At 41.5% G+C, this 8,139-nt stretch overlaps 1 protein-coding gene across 2 annotated transcripts in view; it reads right to left on the reverse strand.

The window, feature by feature from the left end:
* LOC120977389 (ectonucleoside triphosphate diphosphohydrolase 8-like) overlaps positions 1-7,553 on the reverse strand; it is a 36,570-nt gene extending 29,017 nt beyond the window's left edge. The window contains exon 1 of one of the 2 annotated variants that reach the window (XM_040405317.1): positions 7,494-7,553. The gene's annotated coding sequence lies outside the window, so the exon portion shown is untranslated. Of the gene's footprint in view, positions 1-7,146; positions 7,254-7,493 lie in introns of those variants that run through there. The other variant, XM_040405316.1, reaches the window with a different exon arrangement.
* Between the last annotated feature and the right edge of the window lie 586 nt (positions 7,554-8,139).

Below are 8,139 nucleotides of genomic sequence, written 5' to 3' on the forward strand. Positions count from 1 at the left end.
AAATATTGAAAAGTGTCAACGATGTCCAACTGTGTCACGAGAACCTCTTTCTGTGGCAGGGGGTCTATTGGCATCAAACTGGTCTTAGACCAGTTTATAAGAAGACCGGACACCTCACCAAATGCTTTAACCATTTGAATAATTCTAGGAAGAGTTATTTCCGTGTGGTCTATAAAGAAAAGAACATCATCCTCATATAAGGAGATGCGGTCTTGCACTCCTAACATACCAAATCCTTTAACCCGATCGTCCTGCCTAATGGCCATCGCAAGGGGTTCAATATAAATGTCAAATAACAATGGGGATAGTGGACAGCCCTGCCGCGTACCTCTATTTAAATCAAAACTAGTAGTCAAGATCCCATTTAAACTTAGTTTTGCCCTAGGAGATCTATACAGTAGTTTGAGAATGCCTATAAATTTTTCCCCAAAGCCCATCCTTGCCAGAACCTTCCAGAGGAAGCGCCACTCCACCCTGTCGAAGGCCTTAGAGGCATCCAGTGACAGGATGGAGCGAGCGGTCCCCCCAGGGGCCTGTATATTGGCAAAAAAGCCGATGCAGATTATGATGGGTACCCTTGTTTTGAATAAAGCCATTCTGATCCGGATGTATAATAGAGGAAATAACCCTGGAGAGCCTTGTTGCGAGAACCCTCGCAAGAAGCTTTACATCTGCATTAAGCAGTGAGATTGGTCTATAAGATTCTATATCTAGAGGATCCTTTCCTTTTTTTGGAATTAATGTTATTACGGCTTCCATCATTGAGTCTGGCAGCTTCCCATCCTCCACTGATTCAGAAAAGACCTCCAGCAGTCTGGGGAGAATACAGTCCCCATATTTACTATAAAATTCATATGGAAGTCCATCTGAACCAGGGGTGGAGTTGACTGAGCATAATTTAATAGCTCCCTCCAGTTCCTGAATTGAGATCTCTAGTTCAAGTGCTTTCTTTTGCGCCTCAGTAATAGTTGAAAAAGCAATCCCATCAAGATACGAATCCATCTTATCATCTGTGATCTTAGATTCAGCTTTATACAAGTCCAGGAAATAGTCCACAAAGGCCTTCTCTATCGGAAACTGTCCACTAACCGTCCTACCATTACTCAGTTGAACATTATCTATGTATTTTTTAGATTGTTGGCTTGAGATCACTCTGGACAAAAGTTTACCAGGTCGCCCTGACTCTGTAAAGTATTTTTGCCCTTTAAAAAAAAGGGATTGCATATTTTCCCTATTCTCCTCCATCTTATTCATATAGAAGGATTGTGTCGCCAGTGATGCAAGTTCTTCAAAATTTTTCTGTTTTTTCCCGTACTCCTTTCTGAGGTTCGCAATATTACTAATCATCATTCCCCTCATATACGCCTTAAAGGTGTCCCCATACCACTTGAATTTTTGCTGAGCCATGGTTATTATCCCAGAAACGGCCAATTTCATTCTGAATTATTTCATGTGTCTTTATCACTGATAGCCAATAAGACGTTTAATCTGAAAGGGGGTTTTTGTGTATATCTTTCCTGGGTTAAACAGAGTTCGAGGAGTAGCGGTGAATGGTCCGATATTGACCTTGTTATATATTTCATTCGTTTTACCAATTTCACATGTTTACTACTTATCAGTGCAAGATCTATTCTGGACATAGATTTACCTGCTTTACTAAAGCATGAAAAAGCCCTTTTCCCCTGTCCTAAATATCCCCAAACATCTTCAAAACCAGCCTCCAAGCAAAACCGTGCCAGGGGAGACCCCTGGACCGGACTATCTCCCTTGACACTCGTAGAGACCCTATCAAGTAGCGGATCAATGACACAGTTGAAATCGCCAATAATCATTGTTGGGCACTCTGGCCATTTATCCATAAATAATAACAAGGAATTAAGAACCGAAAAGGAAAATGGCGGTGGAATGTAGACAAAAGCCAAAATACATGTCTTCCCCCTTAATCTACAATATAGGAAGATAAATCTCCCCTGATGGTCGACAGAAGATGCCTCACAGACGAAATCAATCAGTCTATGTATCAAGACAGTAACACCTCTGGAGTAGCTGGAGAAAGTAGAATGATACGAATGCGTAGCCCATCCCCTGCCGACCACCCTGGAGGTCTCTTCAGTGAGATGGGTCTCTAACAAGCATACTATTGCTGGTAGGTGGACCTGTGTCAAATCAAAAAACGCTTGTTTTTTACCTCTGTCCCCCAGACCGCGTATATTCCAGGCAATAATTCTAGTCGACATTATCAGAAGCGGTTAGGTGGGACAAAGCAAGAAAGGAAAAAAAAAAAAAAAGAGGTCTATGACTTCTAGAAGAGCAGGGAAACTTCAGACCACAGAACTTTAGTGTAACGACGCATCTATATATCTGCAGATTTCAATGGCCGCTTAAAATTTGCTGTACATTGTTCGGGTCCCCTGTGGTTTAGAATTGCGCCGACCTCTTCTTGTTAGAAGGGTCCTTAAACAAAAAGGCAATCTGATCATATTATAGATCCCCAAAAATTGGCTCTTGTGTGTGTGTGGTGGAAACTGGTAGCAGGTGTTTAATTTCCCTGCAGCACCCCTGCAGGAGAAATGAAGGACTACACCGTTCCTTGTGAAATCAATGTCCAGATGCCCTGGGTTCTCCAGAGCGAGCGGCATCCCACTCAGATTAATATAGAAGGATCCTGATCATTAACGAAAAATTCCTTAAAGGGGTTGTTCACGTCAATTTTCAAGGTCTCTCCTTTATGTCATTAAAGGAAACCTTCACTGTTTTCTTCCAGGGGGTAAAAATCTGTCCAATTCATAGCTCCACACTTGTAATAAGCCAAGCAACGCTGTGATCACCACATGACCAGGACAGATATTCAGTTTCCTTTTCACTGACAGCAAGCAGAGATCTTAAAAACCATAAAAAATAGGCATACAGATTGTATTACAAAATTGCATAACCTTTCATAGTGCAACAAACGATCCCTTTTTTTTTTTTGCACTGAAACTGGAAGACAAAAATTAGGCTTTCCACATTTAGTATCTGGTTGGTAGCATATTGGGAAGGAAATGAGATTCACTCTGCACAATTCACATATTAGCCATGTAAATATCAGGGTGGGTATGTCCACCCGGCACAGACATCATTTGCAAGTGAGAGAAAAGTTCTAGGGAGATTGTGAAAACTGTAATATCTCCTATGGGGCAGATGCAGACATCTGTAATCTTTAGTAAATGTCTTTTGGGTTCTGGCGTATTGACCTCAGCTCTACATTACTTCAAGGGGTATTCTGGTTATGTGAAGTTAACCCCTATGCACAAGATGGAGGATTACAATTAGATCTGTAGGGGTCCTACTGCTGGAACCCCCAATGATCATAAAAAAAGAGAGGCTGGTTGGGCTGTGCAGTTGCTCCATTCATTTCTATGCCTCCACCCTTCGCCAGTCACTGCACTGATGCCTTCACCCTTCACCAGTCACTTCACTGATTTCTCCACCCTTCGCCAGTCACTGCACTGATGCCTCCACCCTTCGCCAGTCAGTGCACCGATTTATCCACCCTGTACCAGTCACTGCACTGGTGCCTCCAACCTTCGCCAGTCACTGCACCAATGCCTCCACCCTATACCAGTCACTGCACCAATGTCTCCACCCTGTACCAGTCACTGCACTGATGCCTCCACCCTGTGCCAGTCACTGCACTGAGGCCTCCACCCTGTGCCAGTCACTGCACTGATGCCTCCACCCTGTGCCAGTCACTGCACTGATGATTCCACCCTGTACCAGTCACTGCACCAATGCCTCCACCCTGTGCTAGTTACTGCACTGATGCCTCCACCATGTGCCAGTCATTGCACTGATGCCTTCACTCTGTGCCAGTCACGGCACCGATGCCTCCATCCTGCATCTCCCGGTTTTAGGTGTTGGCAGACCGATCACATTGACTCATGTCTTTCTATTACCATTATCTTCAGAACCTGATTACTCCATTCATCAATATCCCCCATGCTCCCTGCAGCCAAATACACAGATACCTCCAAACTTTTGAGCATTTTTTTTTACACTAACAGCCCCTTTACATGACCCAGTGGAGCAGACGAAGCATTCCTTCCTGACGATCACCTGCTCGTCAGTGGACATGCAATCACTAATGCCATCTCTTGTCCCCATACAGAATAATTTTTTTGTTGGCAGCAAAGGTGACTGCATGACCGATCCTATTACCTAATGAAAGAGCATTTTGCCGGCACCATTATATCAGCATGAGTGCCCCAACATAGTGAGAGGTCCCTATAAGTGCCCCCACAGTATGAGACCTCCATACGTTCCAAACACACAGTATGAGGTCTCCATAAGTGCCCACACACACAGTGATACCCCTGTAAGTTGCCCCACATAGTCTTAGGCCCCCCCATAAGTGCCCCATGTAGCATGAGGCCCCCATGAGTTCCCCCATACACATACCCTATCTAATGTACCAACAATGGATGGTGCAGATTAGGCCTGCTCCAGTATGTGCTGTCTGTGGCAGCAGGCATAATATAGTGATATGGACCATGCTGGTATAACCTGGGCATCTCCTGTATACAATTATATATGTACAGCTGGTATAAGTTATACATCTTCCTCTATATAGTGATATGGACCATGCTGGTATAACCAATCTCCTGTATATAATTATATATGTACAGCTGGTATAAGTTATACATCTTCTTGTATATAGTGATATGTAGCATGCTGGTATAACCTGGGCATCTCCTGTATATAATTATATATGTACAGCTGGTATAAGTTATACATCTTCTTGTATATAGTGATATGGACCATGCTGGTATAACCTGGGCATCTCCTGTATATAATTATATATGTACAGCTGGTATAACCTGGGTATCTCCTGTATATAATTATATATGTACAGCTGGTATAACCTGGGCATCTCCTGTATATAATTATATATGTACAGCTGGTATAACCTGGGTATCTCCTGTATATAATTATATATGTACAGCTGGTATAACCTGGGCATCTCCTGTATATAATTATATATGTACAGCGGGTATAAGTTATACATCTTCTTGTATATAGTGATATGGACCATGCTGGTATAACCTGGGCATCTCCTGTATATAATTATATATGTACAGCGGGTATAAGTTATACATCTTCTTGTATATAGTGATATGGACCATGCTGGTATAACCTGGGCATCTCCTGTATATAATTATATATGTACAGCTGGTATAAGTTATACATCTTCTTGTATATAGTGATATGGACCATGCTGGTACAACCTGGGTATCTCCTGTATATAATTATATATGTACAGCTGGTATAAGTTATACATCTTCTTGTATATAGTGATATGGACCATGCTGGTATAACCTGGGCATCTCCTGTATATAATTATATATGTACAGTTGGTAGAAGTTATACATCTTCCTCTATATAGTAATATACAGCATGCTTGTATAACCTGGGTATCTTCTGTATATAATTATATATGTACAGCTGGTATAAGTTATATATCTTCTTGTATATAGTGATATGGACCATGCTGGTATAACCTGGGCATCTCCTGTATATAATTATATATGTACAGCTGGTATAACCTGGGTATCTCCTGTATATCATTATATATGTACAGCTGGTATAACCTGGGTATCTCCTGTATATAATTATATATGTACAGCTGGTATAAGTTATACATCTTCTTGTATATAGTGATATGGACCAAGCTGGTATAACCTGGGTATCTCCTGTATATAATTATATATGTACAGCTGGTATAACCTGGGTATCTCCTGTATATAATTATATATGTACAGCTGGTATAACCTGGGCATCTCCTGTATATAATTATATATATGTACGGCTGGTATAACCTGGGCATCTCCTGTATATAATTATATATGTACAGCTGGTATAACCTGGGTATCTCCTGTATATAATTATATATATGTACAGCTGGTATAACCTGGGTATCTCCTGTATATAATTATATATATGTACGGCTGGTATAAGTTATACATCAAAGTATCCAGTCGCCATTTATTCGTTGCTTCACTTCCCAAATGAAAAAGGCATAAACACTTCAAGCAGAATGCTGTAAAACTGGTGGAATTGTTTTTGTGAATGTAAAAATAAACAAGTTATGGTTCCTGGACGTCTGGAAGCAAAAAATGAAAACACAAAAAACTAAAATTTGCCTTTTTTTTTTTTTTTTTTTTTTTTTTAGTAAAGCAAATTCAGATACTAAGCTCTGCCATACCCCAAATCTGCAAGGTTAATGCAGGACTGCAGTCTGTGGGAATCCAGACACCTGTAACACTGTCAACCTATTATAACTAAGTACAACTTGTAACATTGAATCATATGAAGCCAGATGTATCACAGACAAACAATATAACACAGTAAACTCCCTCTTCTAGTAATAGCGTTGGGGAGAGGCAGTTCCTTAGGGACCCCTCTGATTTATTGTGCAGCATCAGAAACACAATTTCTACACGATATCTTGGGATTTTTTTCATTGTACATTATCAGCAAATATTACATATATATATAACAGTAGTAAAGCTTATTTGGCCCTATATACTTGAAGTCTTGGATTCAAATTCAACCAACTTGATATCTGTATGCAGTTTGTATGGTCTTTGTATGGGTTCTCCTACCGTATCAATGTCTATTGGATTCAATATAAAACAGGACAGCGGATGAGTCTGGGGCAGGGACACTAGACTGTTAGCTCCGCTGCCACACGGACCTATGTGAACAAAGACCTTTTTGTGCAAAACGATACAGGATATACTGAGGAAAATAATGAAACATAACTTAATCGATTAGGCCCTATAAGCAGGGGCCCCCAACACAATATTAGTAATGGGGGAGGGGGGGATAGATAATATTGCGCCCATGTTACTTCTTTCCATATGAGAAAATAAGCTGTGATCCGAAGGTCCGGTTTCCTGATGCAGTTTTGGAAGCCAACACCAGGAGTGAATTGAGAAATAGGAGAAGTCGTATCTGTCCTTTATACTTTCTCTCCTTTTATGATCCACTCCCGGTTTTGGCTTCCAAAACTGCATCAGGAAACCTGAACTTGTGGCCGTACCCTAAGAATAAATCCGAGATTAAGTGCTCAAACAAGCGCTGTTTGTGGATCTCATTACAACGTACCTGGAACCGACCCAAGCAGCTCCTTCCTGAGATGCTGAGGAGGCTAGAAGACAAGTGAAGGAGTCCGCTTCTTTGAAACTTCATTTAAACTCTCCCCTTCCCCTCCCACTCGTTTCAGTCACCGTGCAGTGAAAGTTTAGCCATACCAGGGCAGCAGATACCAGGGATTTAACCTGTGGTTAACCCCTTTCTTCCCTGCTGCACTTTAGCCGGGCTCAAGCTGGTATTTCTTCATAGGAATGCTATGTTCATATTATATGTCGTTAATAACCTTGATACACGTTGAGGGGGTCATTTATCAACGTTTTACCTTGCGCTGGGCAGCAGATACCAGGGAATTTACTTACAGTTAACCCCTTTTCTTCCCTGCTGCACTTTAGCCTATTATAAAGGATGGTTGCAAGAAAGCGAGATGCCCCATCCATGCTCTATCTCCCAACAACAGAGGGAGGCGCAGTTGCTAAACCCTTCTGATAAGTAATATGCAAGTCTAAGGAGGCGGCTCAAGCTGGTATTTCTTGTAAGGAATATGCTATATTCGCATTAGGCCCCTCTTGCAAGCGATCGTATGGCTTTTTCAGTATTTTGCGGTCCGTTTTTAACTGATCCGTTTTTCTGTTTCAGTAGTGTTTCTGTTTTTCCGTTCCGTTTTTGCGTTTGGTGTCCCTTTGTGATCTGTTTTTTGCGGATCGCAAACGGAAACGGAAGCATACAATAATGTTTAAACAGTAAGTACATAAAAAAATTGGGCTGGGCATAAAATTTTCAATAGATAGTTCCGCAAAAACGGAACGGATACGGAAGACATACGGATGCATTCCGTATATTTTTTTTGCGGAACCATTGGCTTGAATGGAACCACTGAACGTGATTTGCGGGCAATAACAGGACATGTTCTATCTTTGAGTGGAATGGAAATACGGAAACGGAATGCATACGGAGTACCTTCCGTTGTTTTTGCGGACCCATTGAAGTGAATGGTTCCGCAAACGG

Source organism: Bufo bufo, chromosome 8 (genome assembly GCF_905171765.1).
Source record: "Bufo bufo chromosome 8, aBufBuf1.1, whole genome shotgun sequence".
NCBI classification, from domain to species: domain Eukaryota; kingdom Metazoa; phylum Chordata; class Amphibia; order Anura; family Bufonidae; genus Bufo; species Bufo bufo.